The sequence below is a fragment of the Chelonia mydas genome, chromosome 4 (assembly GCF_015237465.2).
Source record: "Chelonia mydas isolate rCheMyd1 chromosome 4, rCheMyd1.pri.v2, whole genome shotgun sequence".
Lineage (NCBI taxonomy): Eukaryota > Metazoa > Chordata > Testudines > Cheloniidae > Chelonia > Chelonia mydas.
Window position 1 is genome coordinate 37599177 of NC_057852.1, and position 18767 is coordinate 37617943.

At 37.4% G+C, this 18767-nt stretch overlaps 1 protein-coding gene across 9 annotated transcripts in view; it reads right to left on the minus strand.

Annotated features, from left to right (window-relative positions):
• NDST4 (N-deacetylase and N-sulfotransferase 4) overlaps positions 1-18767 on the minus strand; it is a 253236-nt gene that overhangs the window by 183786 nt on the left and 50683 nt on the right. The window contains exon 1 of one of the 9 annotated variants that reach the window (XM_037897106.2): positions 17781-17836. The exons of 5 other annotated variants lie outside the window; for them this stretch is intronic. The gene's annotated coding sequence lies outside the window, so the exon portion shown is untranslated. Of the gene's footprint in view, positions 1-1348; positions 1802-17780; positions 17837-18767 lie in introns of those variants that run through there. 3 more of the 9 variants (XM_037897105.2, XM_037897108.2, XM_043545410.1) reach the window with 3 other exon arrangements.

Consider the following 18767-nt stretch of genomic DNA (forward strand, 5'->3'; position numbering starts at 1 on the left):
AAGCAAATTAGATTGTTTCACTGGTGAGGTTCAGAAGAAATTTGTAAGCCAAAAACCTCCATGGAGTTAAGTGATAGTTGTCTAGGTCTTGGCTTTTCTTTTCTAGAATTAGCTTTCTTTAGAGCAGGATTTGAGGAAGCAAGTTAGAAAGTGCAGATGTGCAAAGGCAAGATAAGAGACACACATGGTAACGTTACCCACCATTTAAACTTTGCAAAGGGCCAGATTCTGATATCCTTCCTTACATCTCACACCATGAGTAGTTTCATTCTGGAAAAGGATATTAGAGTCTGCCCTGAAATTACTCGCTGCTATGGTTCTTTTTAAATAAAGGAATAATAGTACATTAAAGGCCAAATTCTGCCATGCTTATTCATGAGTACTAATTTGCTCTGCAAACAGACTTTAATTAGAACCTTCCTCTGTATGTAGTCCCATTAATGTGACTAAGTGTTACAAATTTAGGGTCCACTTTTGCAAGCTACTAAACTTAATAAATAAAGATAAATAAATAGTAAAATGATTGTCACTCTTATTTGGTTACATTGACTTACAGTAGGAAGAGACTTGTTATGAACAATTCTCCTTTGAATGCTTATTAACAGCAGCAATGGCTTGGAGCCACTGTGTCGATTGAAAGATAAAGATGCTGTGCTGTCCTCTTCATGGTCTAACACTGTAGCACTAGGCATTTATTCCTAAAATATCTTTGGTGGTTTCTCTTGCTTGCTAAAACTCGCAAACAGTGAATGATCATGCTGTTTTAAATGTTGTAGATAGATGCTATTTGGATACCAAACCACTGTAATAGAACAAGTCTGCAGATCTTAGTTACTCTAATAAATACTTTAAATACTGAATAAATACTTTTGATGTATCTTCCTGGAGAACTGTCATATTGCCGTTTCTGTTGTTAATTTTGCTGAGCTTTGTATATTGTGTACTACCAGATACAAGCAAAGTATGCAGATCAGCTACAAGAAGACTGTCTTTTTTTTTTTTGTCCAAACATCTTGATAACTAATCTAGCATTCCAAATTCTGTATCTTCAGGCACAGAAGTGGACATCTACTATCCACTCAGCAGACACACATCCATGTCCATTACTGGCACTTACATGCATATCAGAGATAATCTCAGAAACTTTCATGAAAAAATATTAATTCCTTCAATTCTAAATAAAGACTGTGTAAACAGGTTTGCTGTATATTTATTCTGTAATACTGCATGTGAATATACCTACAGACATATTGTACATATGTACATAATTGTAGATGCTTTATGTATATAATATATGAATTTGACACAGATATGAACCCATATGTGCACAAACTGAACAATAACTTACCTATAGAAGAATTTCTTCCTTTTTCTTTTCACTTGAGTTTGTCTAATGTGAGGGAAAGAGACATCCACTATTCAAATTTCTTCACTTGGCTCAGATAAACTAGAGAGAGTTTTCAGTTCATACCAGCAGTGTGAGCAGTATCCCAGGAAGACTCCTCTTGCTCCAGCCCCGAGTAACTGAACTCTTCCAGCACAGTCACATTTTATTTATACACATACTGTCCTTTTCAAAACAAGCCGCCAGCTGGAATGATTCAAACCTCCGTTCAGCACACCGTTAAAATGCAGCTTCCTTCTTGGACATGGGAATTACACCAGGGAGCAGTCAGAGAACAGCAAAAAGGCTATGAGAACTATTTAATCACCCGAATACCAGCTGCTGCTTCTGGTGCTGCTTCTGCTGCTGTGCCTCTTGTTTAGCTGTAGTCAGTCTCCCTTTCCCTTTCTCTCATATCTACAGAGCAGAAAAGGCAGCTTTACCCGATTATGATTGGCAGAAACAGCCAATTCCTTCAGCTAATCAACCTCAAGACTTTCAAGGACTGGAAGCTGTTGTGATGTCATTCAGAGAGTGACATGTTACAGATGAATACATTCCAATAGAAGCAACTTCAGAGATCAGCTGCATTCATTTCACACCACAGTGATTGATTAGATGCTCCTGGAGGATTTGCATAATCTGTCATTGTGCAGTTGGACCACCTCCTTTACAACCAGGCTATATTAAATGTGGGGGTAAAATACCCACTTGCTGCTTCTGACATCTACACCTGAAGGTGTAACTAAAATCATGGGAAAGTGAAAAGTTTACTGATTTTCCTGGCTGGAGTATGTTTCAATCAGGTGAAAAAACGGCATGTGAGACGTACAGCAGGAGAGTCACCCTTGTGTAAAACTGCTGGCTCCCTCCCTCCCTAAAGCTAGCACCCCCTGAGAAGAGAAAAAGCACTCTATTAACAAAACAGAGGGATTATAGCCAAAGTCAAGCTTCAGCTTAACTACAAATAATTTAACTGATAGTGTGTGTTGGTGTGGATGTGTTCAACCAGCTGTACTTTACCATTTCACTTAATCTGAGTGGCACACAATAGCCTTCCATCCATATGTGACATACACATAGCCCACCTAGCTATTGCATACTTATTGATCAGAACCTTCTATCCCATACAGTTAAAGATTAACCCTGATCATACAACCATAGCCAAGGATCATGATTTTTTAATGCAATTTTCTTACATTGCATTACAGAAAAACTTAAACTCTTTGATGTAACATCTAGTTTCCAATTTTAAATGGTTTGACTGAGGCACATATATATCTTTTCATTCCAAAATTCTTCATGTGTGATACCCTTAAACACTGAAGTTTAGTCACTTCTACACAACCCCTCCCACAGTAAGGAAAGAGTCATTTTTAACAAGGGGATATGTGCAAACCTATATTAGTTTGACAGGATCTCTCATGTTCATGCCATGCAGACAAGTCCCCAGTGTACAAGGTCCCATCTAAAAGACCCACACAGTAAATTGCAGGGAGAACTCAGTTTATCTACAGTATCTTGGAATGATGAAGGGCTAGATTAAGTCTACCACGATTTGAATCTGAGGTTCCAGGTACAGTAGATGTTTCTAACCCTTTGCTTGGAGCCTTAATTTGTTCCCTCCAGCTAAATCAGAGATTGAGTTGGAATTAAAACCCAAGGCACTTCTAGCTCATTTTTTGTAACCCCCGAATTACACAGAATCTGTGGGGATCATAAATACTCATAACATGTCATGCCCTCCACAGCCTCCTAGGGACTAAGGCTATGATTGTCAAAGAGCCCTAAAGGAGTCAGATACCCAACTCACATTAAAAATTCAGTGGAAGTTGGCTGCCTAATTCCTTTATACCTCTTTGAAAATCAAAATCAAAACCTCCAAACCATTTTACAAATTCAAGTTAAAATGTCCTTTCCAAACCTGATAGGAGAGAACACCTACCTAAGCTAGACTACCCTAGGCAATCTAGAATAACTGCCTCCTATCTTAAGTACCCCAGGATCTTAATGAAAATATCAGTCTCAGCCATCATCCTCCGTCTGATCCTATTCACACACTTCACTCCCATCTACATTCATAGTGATATAACATAACTTTGGACTGGGCTAGTAACTTCACCACTGTGGAAAAGGGCAAGTACGGTACATCTGGCAAAATGCTCCTCTGCTGCAGCCAGATGTACCAGGCACATCATCCTATTCCTTTGAATTTAATGGCACATCAAAAAATGCAATAGCACAGATGCTCCTTTGGAGGGCCAGCAGCCAAGTGGTTAAGCATGTCCTCAAAAATTTATTTTAATTTAGATGATAAAGTCAATACACTCAGCCATTCCCAGAGCTTTATTCCTTAGCCTAATGGCATGTCATAATGGAAGAATCCACCATGAAGCAGCATTGCTATTAATTTGTACCACCTCAAAACTCTCCTTCCCTATCCAATGCCTTAAAGACCATTTTGAGTGGAATACACAATATCTTACTATAGCTTCTAGATAGAGTCCACCCACTGACACAAATATCCACAAATCAATACTCATTTCAGCTCTCTCTGGCTGTTCAGGATAATGTTCCAATGCTGGTCTGTTCATACTACTGTCTGGAGTTTCACAGATTGCTACAAGATTAATGTTAGTGGGATAGACCCATTTGCTCAGCTCAAGTGGCTGGCCTTACCCAAGTGGAATTATATCAAAAGATTATAAACTGGTCTGTCATATCTTCTTTTAATGCTTGAAACACAGGCAAAGCTGCTCTGTCTATGTGAAACAAAAAGAGCTTATCCACTTTTGGGTAAGGGATAAAGAAATTCCCACATATCAAATTCCTGCTCCTATCTATTTTGAGTAGTGGGGATAAGCAGACTCCTTTTGTCTAAATTCTACCCCAACCATGAGTCAGTTTGAAAGGGCCACTCAGTTTAGAACATTGTTGGTTTCCTATTCTAGTTCAGAGAGACTTTCTGAAAAATAAGGAACAGAAGAGAGACCAGTGAGAAAAATAATTCAGTGAAAAAATAGGGTAAAACCCCCCCAAAAGCAGCAAAGGAGAAACAGAGGAAATTTCTAACTCTAATAATAAAACAGCCACAACATTAATTTATACCACCTGACAGGTAATCTTCTATCCCTTCCATATAGTATGGACTTTTCATTATCTAATTAAATATTTTTAAAATTGAATTACCCTTGGAAATAAAATATTAGTTAATACCACCATTATGTTTATCAATGTATTTTTACTTAATCCCTTGTGAACCTTTCTGCCATCTATGTCGGCTGGAAAATTACAGATGAAATCATGAGAACAATCTTGATCCCTCTCTCACACTTTTCAGAGAGCACCTCATTTCTCTCCCCGCCTCCCCAATTCTTTAGCATGTGTAAATCTTTCTTTTGCTCTGTAAAATTTGTTCTTGAAAAAGCTACAGTTTGTAAATTCTGGAAACAAGTAAGAAAATGTTTAACTCTTCTCAACCCAACTGCCTTCTACCAAACCCACGATTACTCAGCTTCGGTGAGCTGAAATCAACAAAACACCAAGTCCAAGATTTTCAGAAATGGGTGCCTACAGTGAAAATGATGGGAACTGCTGAAGATTCAGCATTTTTGAAAATCATGCCTCTTATTTTGTTACCTAGGTAAAACCAGGATCTGAAGTCCATACTTATCTATCCTTTCTTAGGTACTTGTACGGCCCACATCACTCTAGTATCTGTATGCCTCACATTCTTTAATGTATTCAACTTCACAACATCCTTGTAAGGTAAAGAAGTGCTCTTATCTCCAATTTACAGCTGGGAGCTGAGGCACAGAGAATAAGTGCCTTGCCCCAGATCACATAGTTCTCCTGTGGCAGTGCAAGGCATTTTGAATTCTGGTCTCCCGAGGCCCAGGCAAACACCCTAATCACCCTCTCTATTTTAAAAAAATTCTATCCCAAATCTTTCAGGAGTATAAAAGGAATGTTTTGCCAATGTTATGTATATTTTGTGCTTTCCACTGTTTTCCTCATCGACCCGTTGCAATGCTCTGAGAATATTTCAAAAAGGATTCTTATTTTTCCATTCAAAGCAAACTTTACAGATAACAAAAATGTCCTACAGCCCTATGGGGCACCTCTCCAAAATAAGTCCTAGTAAATATAAATGGTTGTTTCAACTAAAAGTACCCTCCCACTTTCTGGCCACGTTGGATTCCTGAGTTTCAAAACAAGAAACAGCCGTCTCTCAAAGACCTGCTTTTTCTTGAGTTGTGGAGGCATCATGTGAGCTTCCCTACATCAAGCCAATTGATCATGAAAAAAAACCAGGAGTACTTGTGGCACCTTAGAGACTAACACATTTATTAGAGCATAAGCTTTTGTGGGCTACAGCCCACTTCATCGGTTGCATAGAATGGAACATATAGTAAGAAGATATATATATATATATAGAGAGAGAGAGAGAGAGAGAGAGAGAGAGAAGGTAGAAGTTGCCATACAAACTGTAAGAGACTAATTAATTAAGATGAGCTATTATCAGCAGGATAATAGTAGTGATAATCAAGATGGCCCATTGAGCATGGGTTGATGAAGCTTATTTCACTGAATGTGCACAAAGGATTTAAAAGCAGTTCCTTAGCTGGTATAAATCATCATAGCCACTTTGACTTCAATAGAGCTAATGCAACTTACACCAGCAGAAGATCTGCCCCTAAGGCTCCAACAGGGTCCTCCAGATCCATAGTGTTTTTATGTATATTAAGCTAACATAAAATGATAGCCGGATTTTTACAGCATTCAAATATATATTTCACTAACTATAAGGAATTTCTTTCTAGTGTCTTGTTAAGTTTATTTTAAAAGAATCCAATACTTTGGCTCTAAACCAAAGTGTTTAGCAGTTATGTAAGCTCAGATGTGCACAGATGAAATATATATGTGTACACACACACACTTGGACTTCCGCTTCATGCCTCACAACACACCCAAGGCATTCATATCTTTTACTAGAAGTGCCTGCATTGTTATGGGTTATTCTTTATTTCCCAGATGATATATGGGGAAGATGCTGCTAGTATTCCACTTAAGTATGAAGCAATGAATTGAAACAAAAAACCTGTTATAATGTCTTATGGGGGGGGGGAGCAAAAGATATTCCCTAGAATTCCTCCCTGCAGACCATCTTCAAATCACACTGCTTCTGTTATTCCACTGTCTACATTGCGTACAACTCCACTTTTCTGTTGCAGGTGGCAGAGGCTAATTGGATACCTTTGTTCTGTAATGGCCGTTATCTTTTCCTCCCTTATAAAGTAACTTTTATATCCAGATGTGACTTTGTTACTGTAAAGGCTATGTTACTTTCAGAGAGTGTGTTGATATAAACCAATATTCAATTATATGTTATACCAATATTCATTAACATTTAACATTAGAACTGTCCCACATTGTTCTAATCCTATCGCTATCTTATGCCTTAAATGATTACTTAACTGAAAAAGTATAAATCCAGTCATCAAAACACTAACCATCGAAGAGAAAAATAGATGGACTTGTGCCTATTAATCCAAAACCTAATCTATGTCACTGCTTACTGTACAACCAAGTCATTTTGACATTGAGTGCTGTAGAAAAGACAACAGCACTTCTTATCCAAGATAAATGTCATTGTACATTCCTAAATAAATAAATAAAGCCTGTTGGACCCTATCCTGTTCCCAGTTTTTCCCATACAAATGTCCATCAGGGATTCAGATCCTGCTTTCACTAGCACACTCCCATTGACTTAATTGGGAACAGGATTGGAACCCGCAAAGAATTTTCAGAATGTGAGAAACTTTTTAAAGCATAAACCTATTTACCTCTCTCATTTTTATCACATTTTCTAATTCTTGGAGATATTTGGGTGTTAAAAAAGTTTTGCTTCCTTCCTTTACTCTTTGTATGTGTTCCTGTGACATAATCCTGATTTGTGATTTTTTAAAATTCATTTCCTCGCTGACCTATTGTGATGTCACAAACAAAGGATGAATATGTCCTTACCAAAATATCCAGCAGCATAGAAGCTAAACACTGAATGAATACATTTTTGCACAAGTAATAGTATTTGAAATAAAAACAAAGGGAAGGCAACAAATGACTGATATGCTTGAAAGAGGTTGTTGCTTATTTAGTTTTTCTAATTTGGTTCAGTATGAAACTCTGTAAATGAGACTTGCTGATCCAAAAGCAGCCTCCAACAGCTCCATTTTTTCTCCCTATGGATATATGAAGAGTTTTATTCCACATTTTTTCCTGATGTGAATATCAAAGCCCTTATACCAGCATCAAACTGGTGTAATGAAGTAGAGAAGCAGGCTATTCACATGTTCTCCAATATCGAAGTTGAATCAGCACCATCCCACCAGAAGCAGGTGCCCTGGAGCTTTGGAAAAGAGCATTTCCCCACAAAAGATCTGTTCTCTGTGTGTATTCAAATTGATATGACTGACTGACTTTAGTGACTAATATATGTTGGTTTTTTTAAAGATTTTTCTCCTCTTAGCCTGCAGATCCAATACAACAAAGACTGGGTGAGTTGGATTCTATTCCATCTTAGACATCATCATCTGAATTATATACTAACTTCCAGGGAGTTACAGCTGCACCAACCCTTTGAAGGAAATTGATGAATCCTGTCACTTGCCACTTGAGGTACATTGAGCATATGCTAAGCAGAAGACTCAAAGCAGAATTTGAAGACAATGAGGTTCCACAGGCATCACTGAGGGCCTAATATGACCTGCAGAACCTTTATCGCAGAAGTCAATGTAAAGATGACTTAAAGAGAGTAGGTTGAGTTGTAAGCTAGCAGACAGAGAAAAACACCTTTCCACTTGCAACTTGATCATAAGTGATACAGAAAGCACTGAGAAAGAATAGAAACCCCCATAAGGCTGTTTTACAAAGTGAATTTTCGTACAAGAACCAGACTTTAATATCCCTCGTTTTTGTCCAGTTTCCTTGCACTGCTCTACAGTCTTACCTCATGTAGCCTACATGCTGGATGTCATATGGTTCAGAGCTGTATCTGGACTATTTTTTTTTTAAAAAGGGGTGGGGGACACTGCCATGAAGTGCCTTAGGGAAAGGCCTATAATTTGGTTGTCATGGACTAATGTAAAAAACCATTTATTAAAAGGAGTAATTACAGAATAAGGTAAGAAATTTTGTAGTAGGAAAAGAGAGTTAAGTCATTCTTTCTCTGCTAGGATCATGACACTTAGGAAAGTGAGAAAATTAGCACAGTATAACATAATTCAATTGATTCGTCAATTCATGTTAATTAATTCCATATGTCAGCCAGGTTAGGCTTCTAGTAAAGAAAGAGAGGTTGCCTATATCACTGTTGTGCATTGTTTTACAAATGGATAAATCAGCATGTCAATGCTTCAAATAAATCCTTTGAAGATCCAATAGTTAAAAGCTCATGCAAGAGAACAAACAGTCAAATTGTACTTGGGCTCACAAGTTGCCTAAAGGCACATGGATTCTAATAAATAGGAATCAAAAGCAGACCCACCATCACATCATCTGGTAAACCAACCAACGGTATACAAATAACAAACTGGGGATTTTCCCCTTGCTCGTTAAAAATTAAAGTTCTAAGGTTTGCACTCTTGGTTTAAGAGCTTAAGTGAATCTTTCTCTGTTTCTTTTCTGAGTTATTCGAATGTGTGGAAGGATTCATAAATGCCTTAATTAGACTCCAGTGGGAGTCTCCTATAACATGTCCATAGAGGAGCATCTTTAAGTACTGTAAGACACTTCTGAAATAAAAGATGAAACTACAAAAGGCATTTTCAAAGGTGAAACTACAAAAAGCATTTATCTTTCCTTTTTCCTTTCTTTGTTCTTTCTTTACAATCCAGATATCAAACTTCCACTGCACTTTAATGATGATTTTCTTTTAGGCTGGCTCTCACAAGCCTAGCTTTTTTATATGCTCTAATTTAAAGCGATGAAAAATCCACTGCTAAATCACTTGCAAACTGATATTCTAGCATCACTGTAGTACAATTGTATAAACTGATCCTGTTGTAGAGGGTATTTTGTTTCATCTGTTAGCAAATGTCTTTTATCTCAGGAATCCCAATATCATTTGTTTTCTGTCTGCTCTAGTCCTATAGGGAAAGGCTGCTCATTTATGAGCTACTCCTGCTAATGCTTTAACCAGCATGGGAAATCTTAATGTTGCACTAAGCTTTCTTAAATCAGTTTCTGTTCTCTTAGGTATCCTTCTCCTCTGTAAATTACCACCACTCTAAGGTAATGTACTGGATACTCAGAGGGACACACTCTTTCTTCTGTTTGACAAATTGATTTCATAATAGTGAGTAGGGGGTGCATGAACATTGTACATCTGAAAGGTATTGAAATGGGGTCTGAAAACTCCTTGCATTTTGAGGTTGGAAAAGAGACATGACATTCTAGTTGCATTTTCTTTATATGCTAAATCCTGCTTGTCTTCCTCACATGTAGTCTTGTTAACACCAGTGGAACTATTTGCGTGAGTACAATGAACATTCTGGGACCTAAATGCATTTGTGTTACGCCATCAATCACTAATTATATCCTGTAGTTCCTTTGAATATCAGAGCATGCTATGCTGCATGGGAAACAGGGTAGAGAATTTCTTTACTAAGTGATAGTGAAAGGCAGCCATTGATATCACGTGAAACTTTGGAATCCTCTGAATGGTTGCATTCTGATGCCAAGGAAAGAAAGAGAGAAAGAAAGAGAGAAAGAAAGAAAGAAAGAAAGAAAGAAAGAAAGGCAGTTGAAAATCTGTGATGGACTGATTTTTCCACTGGCCCAGCTGCACTGTGTGTCAATATTAGAGACAGTCTGATGAGACTGGAGCCAACAATGTTGAAGTCAAAGAAACTTTAAGAGAATTTTCATCTGATAAGAAAATTAGAGTCGTGATTTTTCATATTTAAAGTCTAGTGGATTTTCTTAAGGAAGAAAACTATATCAGGGCCTTTAAGGAGGATAAATTTCATGATATAATAGACCTTTTTTATTGTCACCTATTATTGTCTATACAGTTTTCCTTAGATGGGAGTTATTTACAGAACTACAACTTTAATAAAAACATGAGAGTGATACGGGGCACCGTAACTTAAGAAGATGGGGTATAATTATAAACAGTGCACAATGATCACCATCTTCCAGACAATTAGCATTCTACTCACAATCCTCCTAAAACTCCATTTCTTCCATGATGCCTAATAAGAGGTGAGCTAATTAAAAGAATTATTAAAAGAAGAAAGAAAAAATGTATGGAACCATCAACAATGTGAGCATTCCAAAGCTGAATAACCATATGGTTCTCAAATAATGTACATGCTTTGTGCTGCTTCATTCCATGTCCATTGTCAGTCACATTAATTGAATTATATCATATATTAGATGGTTTGATTTTGGAGTTTTTTATTCTACTTCTGGACATGTGAAAAATAATCATCAAAAACTATTTCTTTATGTATAGTTGTAGTTGAAATGATTGTTAAATAAACATGGAATAACCCTTGAACAGTGAATCTAGAAACTGAATTTAGTGTATAGAAGCTAAAATGCTATATAGATTGCAATGTAGACTGTTATTACAATATTAAAGGTAGGTTTGAAAGAAATAGATTAAATAATGAAGGGACAATACGTTTGTTTTCCAGATAGACAGCTTGCTTCTTTTATGGTAAAAATAAAATTTTAAGAAACAAAATGCTGCAACTAAAATAAAATAACAAGATATGAAATAAGATCATGCTTATTTTACATGTTACATCTTGTGCTCCCATAGAGGGCAATATTGCATAAAAGATTGACTTCAGCAAATGAACCAGGTATTTGCCAATTCATCTGTGTTAATATACTTTAAAGAAAAATTGCTATTACAATAAATTTGATGCTGCATTTCCCCTCAGTCAAGCTATGACTAATACATGCAATAAAGTACACAAAAGCACATAACATAGCCTCATTAAAGGTGAAGGAAATTAATTCTGTAGACTACTTACTAGTAGATTACAGAGGATAAACAGTCACATTTTAACTCGTAGGTTTCTGTTCGGTAACTAAACCACAGTAAATACTCATTTTTTGTTATTAACGTTGGTTGCACAAACTACTAAGGAAGCGCACAAAAGAATATGTTGTCAATCATTTGGAGCAGAATTTATAAATAAATATGTGCCTTAGAGACAAGAAAAATCCTGTGCTTTTTAAAAACATGTCTTAGTTTACAGATAGAATCAGGGAAAATAAATATATGGTAGAATGATCTGTGGAATATTTATCTACTGTATACCAGTCCAGTGGGAAGGGAGAAATACAGGCATATTCTGAGTTACTGCTGTGAACTACAAAGGTGAGATTATCATAATGTGTTCATGTACTCATGTGCTCCTCTGTTTGTTGTAAGACATGGAGAACCTTTGTATTGCCCACCCCCAGGCCTCAAGGCTTATATCTTCCTCTGCCTTTAGGAAAATTGAATTTACGGTAAAACATTCACACCTGTTTAGAATAACCGTACATAGTAACTACCTCTTTGGGCCCTATTTACATGCTCCAATCGTACTACAGAAAAGTAAAGGCACAGTACTTTATTAAGTAACAATGATAATAAGAGTGAGACCAAATAGAATAATAAACTAAATAAAAACATTTTAAGAAGCATTTTGATATTTTACAATGGGTATTCATGTCTAGCTTCAGCCAGATTTGAAAGGGTTAGGACTAAATCCTAGGATGTGTTGAATGCCCTGAATTTCCATTGAAATCAGGTGGGCTTCAAGTTGACTAAAGGCCCATAATTTAAATAGGAATATTTATTTCTTTGGATATTAAATCTATTGTACACAAGCTTCCAAGTGGACAGATCAATAGTATTTATTGAATAACCACTTTTTTCATAACAAAGATTTGTCCAAGTCTTCGAGCCTGATCCAGCAATTTGTTGCATGTGGCTGTCCCAAAGGCCAGCATGAAATGATTTCTCTGAAATGTGTATAGCTCTTACTAATATCGAGTAGCAATTTATTCAATGAGTGACATCAATGGGAACCACTCCTGGAGTGAAATTCTACACAATGAGAGCAAGGGGATCAGCATCTGGCTCTATTCCAATAAACAGAAATATATCTCTCTCCTTGGGTAGAGCCACTTAATTTAACCACTTAATTTTCTTCATTTTCTCCCCTAAATGGTTTTAAGTAAGATAATATATATGACTTAGTTTATATCTCTATTCTAATATCACCTTGCTACAAATGATGAGACAAATTGTGAACTGCATGTTCACCCTGGCGACCAGTCTCACTGAAGTCAGCAAGGAGTCCGGTGGCACCTTAAAGACTAACAGATTTATTTGGGCATAAGCTTTCGTGGGTAAAAACCCCACTTCTTCAGATGCATGGAGTGAAAATTACAGATGCAGGCATTATATACTGACACATGAAGAGAAGGGAGTTACCTCACAAGTGGAGAACCAGTGTGGACAGGGCCAATTCGATCAGGGTGGATGTAGTCCACTCCCAATAATTGATGAGGAGGTGTCAATTCCAGGGGAGGCAAAGCTGCTTTTGTAATGAGCCAGCCACCCCCAGTCCCTATTCAAGCCCAAATTAATGGTGTTAAATTTGCAAATGAATTTTAGTTCTGCAGTTTCTCTTTGAAGTCTGTTTCTGAAGTTTTTTTGTTCAAGTATGGCTACTTTTAAATCTGTTATAGAATGTCCAGGAGGATTGACGTGTTCTCCTACTGGCTTTTGTATGTTACCATTCCTGATGTCCGATTTGTGTCCATTTATTCTTTTACGTAGGGACTGTCCGGTGTGGCCAATGTACATGGCAGAGGGGCATTGCTGGCACATGATGGCGTATATAACATTAGTAGATGTGTAGGTGAATGAGCCCCTGTGTGGCTGATATGGTTGGGTCCTCTGATGGTGTCACTAGAGTAGATATGGGGACAGAGTAGGCAACGAGGTTTGCTACAGGGATTGGTTCCTGGGTTAGTGTTTCTGTGGTGTGGTGTGTAGTTGCTGGTGAGTATTTGCTTCAGGTTGGGTGGCTGTCTGTAAGCGAGGAATGGCCTGCCTCCCAAGGTCTGTGAGAGTGAGGGATCATTTTCCAGGATAGGTTGTAGATTGTTGATAATGTGCTGGACAGGTTTTAGTTGGGGGCTGTATCTATGTGATGGCCAGTGGTGTTCTGTTATTTTCCTTGTTGGGCCCGTCCTGTAGTAGGTGACTTCTGGGTACCTATCTTGCTCTCTCAATCTCTTTCCTCACTTCCCCAGCTGGGTATTGTAGTTTTATTGGGAGTGGACTACATCCACCCTGATTGAATTGGCCCTGTGAGCACTGGCTCTCCACTTGTGAGGTAATTCCCTTTTCTTCATGTGTCAGTATATAATGCCTGCATCTGTAATTTTCACTCCATGCATCTGAAGAAGTGGTTTTTTACCCACGAAAGCTTATGCCCAAATAAATCTGTTAGTCTTTAAGGTGCCACCGGACTCCTTGTTTTTTTGTGGATACAGACTAACATGACTACCCCCCTGCCACTGAAGTCAGTGGCACTACTTATTTAAGTAATTGCTCACCAATGTGAGTAAGTGGTTCCAATCTGGCCTTACATCATTTAATTGTCCTTTTTTTACTATTAATTATTATTATTATTGCTACTACTAACATTGCATGTTTTTTCCATAAAGGAGTGATGCTTTAAGTATAATTAAAGAGAAAAAATAGCAACAGGTAGGGACAGGTATGGTGACAGCTCATTTTCCCATAGATGTACTTCCGGGCTACAATAAGAATTTATGTGTCACCTCCTTTCAGTCATTTTTACATAGAGAAGCAAAAGGGAAACATAAAATAAATGTTAGATAAATGTGGCGTGATTAGTTATTCCTTACTGGGGAAATAACCCAATAACCCAAAAATGGGTGTCAGAGCTGGTCTGTGAGAATAATTGTGAGGTTACCAATTTACCAGCAAAGTGGCCCATAAGTAATATTTTGTGTCATCAAGTGAAAGGTAAGAGGGGGAACCCTACATGCTGCTATGGTGAGTGTGCAACATCAGACAAGCACCAATAAAGCAATAGCTCTGAAGAAGAGATCTGTATAGCTCGAAAGCTTGTCTCTTTCACCACCAAAAGTTAGTCCAGTAAAAGGTACTACTCACCCACCTTTTCTCTCTAATAAAGCAATAGGGCAGAGAGAGAAAGAAGCATACATATATACAGAAAAACACAAGACTACGGCCAGAGAATAGGCCAGTCCTCAGTTTTACCATGTCATACCACTCTTCAATCCAAAGATAATATTAACAGAGATGGCACTATGAGAAGAGGTGATGTCTAGATAATAGGGTAAAAGGTGTATCAAAATGTGGACAGACAGGCAGATAAATAGATGCATGCTGCGAGCAGCATGGCAAATACTGTATGAAAATTGCTTGTCCAGATGATGGGGCTCATCAAAGACAGTGTGGTGGTCTTCACATAGGATTCTGGGGTCAGAGAATGACATGAGGACACAAAGGCATTGTCAGCTGCCAGAATGTCCTGCTGCTAATTAAGGAGAGAGTTGTAAGACTAAGGCAACTTTTCAACCAAAAAAAGACAACAAAATGTCACTGTCAAGTTCAATGAAGAATCCTAAGGGAGCCTCTCAGTAAACAATTAATTTGCTTAGAATTATTCAAATTAACAGATTCTAAAATTAATGCTATAGAAATACAGTCATTCACAAATGATAGTTAACTGATGGGATTGATTTGAGTCCTTTCACAAACCGTTCTGCATCACACAACAAACCAAGGTAGCGCGATAAACAAGCAATTGATGCTACTGCATTACATATGACAAAATAGGCTTTATATTTCTACATTAATATAACAAATATAAATATATCACAGTTCTAGGAAGAATTTGCTTTCCAGTGCAAAAAATACCAAGGTCAGTGAATAGTTCCTGTTCCTAATACTTGAGATGAATGAACCCAGTTGGATAAAACAAGAAGTGACTAAAATCTTTATCCAAACTTGAACTGAGCCTGCACCAAAAACTATTCTGAGTTTAAAAAATATTTGGATAATATTTTCTCTCTATTTTTATGTTTGTCCACATTGTTGTTATGGACTAAGTATGAACAGAAGTCCTGGAAAGGGGGAAGGAAACGTCTTTCCTTATATATGCATGTAGTCCTTTGTAGTCCATTGGAGGTCTCATATGAATAAGGCAAATAAATAGGGTTTTAGGTCCAAAACCCAACTTAACAGATTTCCAGCTAATAGGCACTATTCCCATTGTATTTAATGGGAACATGATCAGAACCTAAGTTTGCAAACCCAAACTGTTTGAAGAGTTCAGGTAAGATTGAGATGATCATTAACCTTTGTTTAGCTATATTAAGTGTAACTGCAGAATATTTTGAGGCTTGCTATAGGCACCTGATACATAGAGCTGGACAAAAAACAAGGGCTGATCAGGAGAGAATTGGGATTCCCTCACTCATTTTTGTTGAAATTTCAATTTGAAGGAAATGTTCCATCCAGCTCTAAAACCTGAAACATAAATTTTCCCCTGGGAATCCCAATGGGGTGGCTGAGAGGCCAGAGGGGACTCCATGTGTGAAGCTCTCCCTATCTATGTGTAAGTGTGTGTAGGAGTGAACCCCACCTCCATGGAATTCTATGCCTCATCTGCAAGTTCAGGGACCTGAACCACATGGGAAAGGGCGGGGTGGTGGTGTTACTATTCTGGCTTTGTTTGGTTGTTTGTATTGAGCTAATTAGGTTCTGGAAGTAACTAGACACAAGTGAATGAGAAAGAGCTGCAAGGGGCTGGAAGCTGATATAGATGTATAGATCCTCCACATTAATGCCTTTGGCCTCTGGCTGATTTAGGGTGAATCTTCAGGTTTGAGGGGACTGAATCTCCTACTTGTTCAGTGAGGGAGGCATATTGCATCTTCATGACAAAACAATCTGGAAATTCAGCATTGGGTGAGCTGTGGTTTCCTGCCCTCATATGTTTTGGGGACCACTTATTTGCATCTCTCATGATTATTTAAGGATGTCTTAACAGCATTAAGCTGCCTTTGTACCTTTGTAGAACTGTGTTATTTAATATAGCAAAGAAGTACAACATTTATGTACTACATGTACACAGTATCTTGCCTGAGTCTTTGTTGGGCTGTCCATAGAGATACTGACAAATATTGGTTTAATAATTTCATTATTTTGTAATTTTTTGCAAAGTTATCTCCTATATCAGGAAAAACAGAAGGGAAGAGTGGAAAAGTAGTTTATAAAGGCATAGGTAGATTAGAGTCAATTTTAACATTTCAAAAATAAATACCAGTCAATTTGTTGGATATTTTTTGGAAAGTTATATTTGCATTACCAAAGATGATCTCTGGTAGATTTGTGGGAGGGAATTTGAGGCAAGGGGAGCTTACCCCCTTCAATATTTAATTTTCAAATATAACTTCAGTTGTCATTTAGACCAGGACATTTTTTTTTCAAATATCCATCCCCAATACCATAAAATGGCTTAAATCTGCTTCAGTCAGGGAAAAAATCTTTCATTTACAAAATCTCTTAATCTCTTTGGTTTCCCTGCTTCTTCTTGCTTCCCAAGCCCATGGTGTGACAGGGCTAGGCAAATGTTCCATCTCTTTTTCTTCTCCTGTACCCTCCCTCAGCATTCCTTTGGCTTATTAAAGATTAATTGACTAATGGTTTTTAAAATGTTTTGAAATATTTTAACATGTTGTTTGAGAATACTCAAATTGAGATTTTTTTTTTTTAATTTCCTTATTATCCAGCCTCTAACAATGGCATTCTACTAGAGAGTGGAAGTATAAGACAGAAGTTGATACATAATAATATTGTATATTGACAAATTCTCTGGAAATCCATTACTGCAGTAGAAACATTCTATACACTGAATTTTAGTGGACAAGGTAGGGGCATGGAAGTCAGGAGTCCTGTGTTTTCTGCAGAACTCTGCTTCTGAATCACTGTATGACTTTTGGCAACTCACTTAACTTTCTCTGAGCTTGTCTATACGTACATTTAGTTTGCAGCAAACTGGGATATAAGTTTACCTTACTACTGCTACTAACTGCCTGTGTGAACCCTGTTGCTACACACAAAATGTTTCCTAGTGTGATTTAATCTAGTCCTATTTCAAAGCAGGAGTAAATCAAAGTACACTACAGAACTGTTAGAGCACAGCAGCAGGCTCCACATGGACCATGGGCTAGTGCACTCCAGCTTGCCACAAACTAAGTATTCATTTAGACAACTCCTTTGTGTCTCATATTACCCATATGTAAAATGGATACTTACCAGCCTTGCAGAGAAGTTGGGAGATTTAATTAATGTTTGTAAGGGGATTTGAGAGCCTTGGATAAAAGAGAGAAGGTATATTTACTATTACTTCAACCATAATTTTAATGAAGCCAACAAAATTTGAGATGGGAAAAAGAAGAGTAATTTATCAAAAAAAAAAAAAAAAAGAAAGAAAGAAAAAAGAAAAGAAAAGGATATTTAGGTAGCAATGAAGAGCCAGATATTAAAGTCCTTATTAGATTCTTACTTATGCAAAAGTCCCATTGAAGTCAATAGAGATTCCTAGAGTCAATATAGGGTTTGCCTGTGTAAAATCTGGCCAAGCACTTCAGGATCGGGCTTACTGCTCACAAAAACCTCTGCTGGAAAATGTAAGGGAAAACATAGTACTTGTATTTATAGGATAAAAATCTGGGCTCATCTTCAAACTTTGTTAGTTTGTGATTAAGGGTGAATCTTAGCTTAGAGTATAGGCTAATTTTACTCAATGATGGCTAGGAGTAAGTTTTAGCTTCTCTGCTTGTTATTTTAGCTCTTCTGTCGCTGACCATGGTCCTGCAGTGCACTGTCAACCATTAGGATCTTATACCCTAAGTTACTGAGTGCCTCCTGAAAGGTTGTGAGCACCAGCTGGAGTACTTCTCTCAGCAGGAAAATCACACATATTCAGTTACAACAACCTATCGGCTGTTTATGAATAGATGTAAAATACTGCCTACTGGAAACTTTCTAGAACACAGTAAAGCTATCAAACAAATAATCAGTCATTGAGCCTATTCAGTCTTTCCCTCTCTCTCTCTTTCTTTTTATAGCAAAATGTCTGTCAGAAATCCAAGTTCCATGGACAAGTCCCTTTAGTCTGGTGAGTTCACCAATTAGGCTACCAGTGAAAAGCAGGCCCAAATCATGTAAGCTAACCACAAAGGCAAATATTATTATTAATAATAATAATAAATACATAAATAAATAAACTTCTCTGAAAGC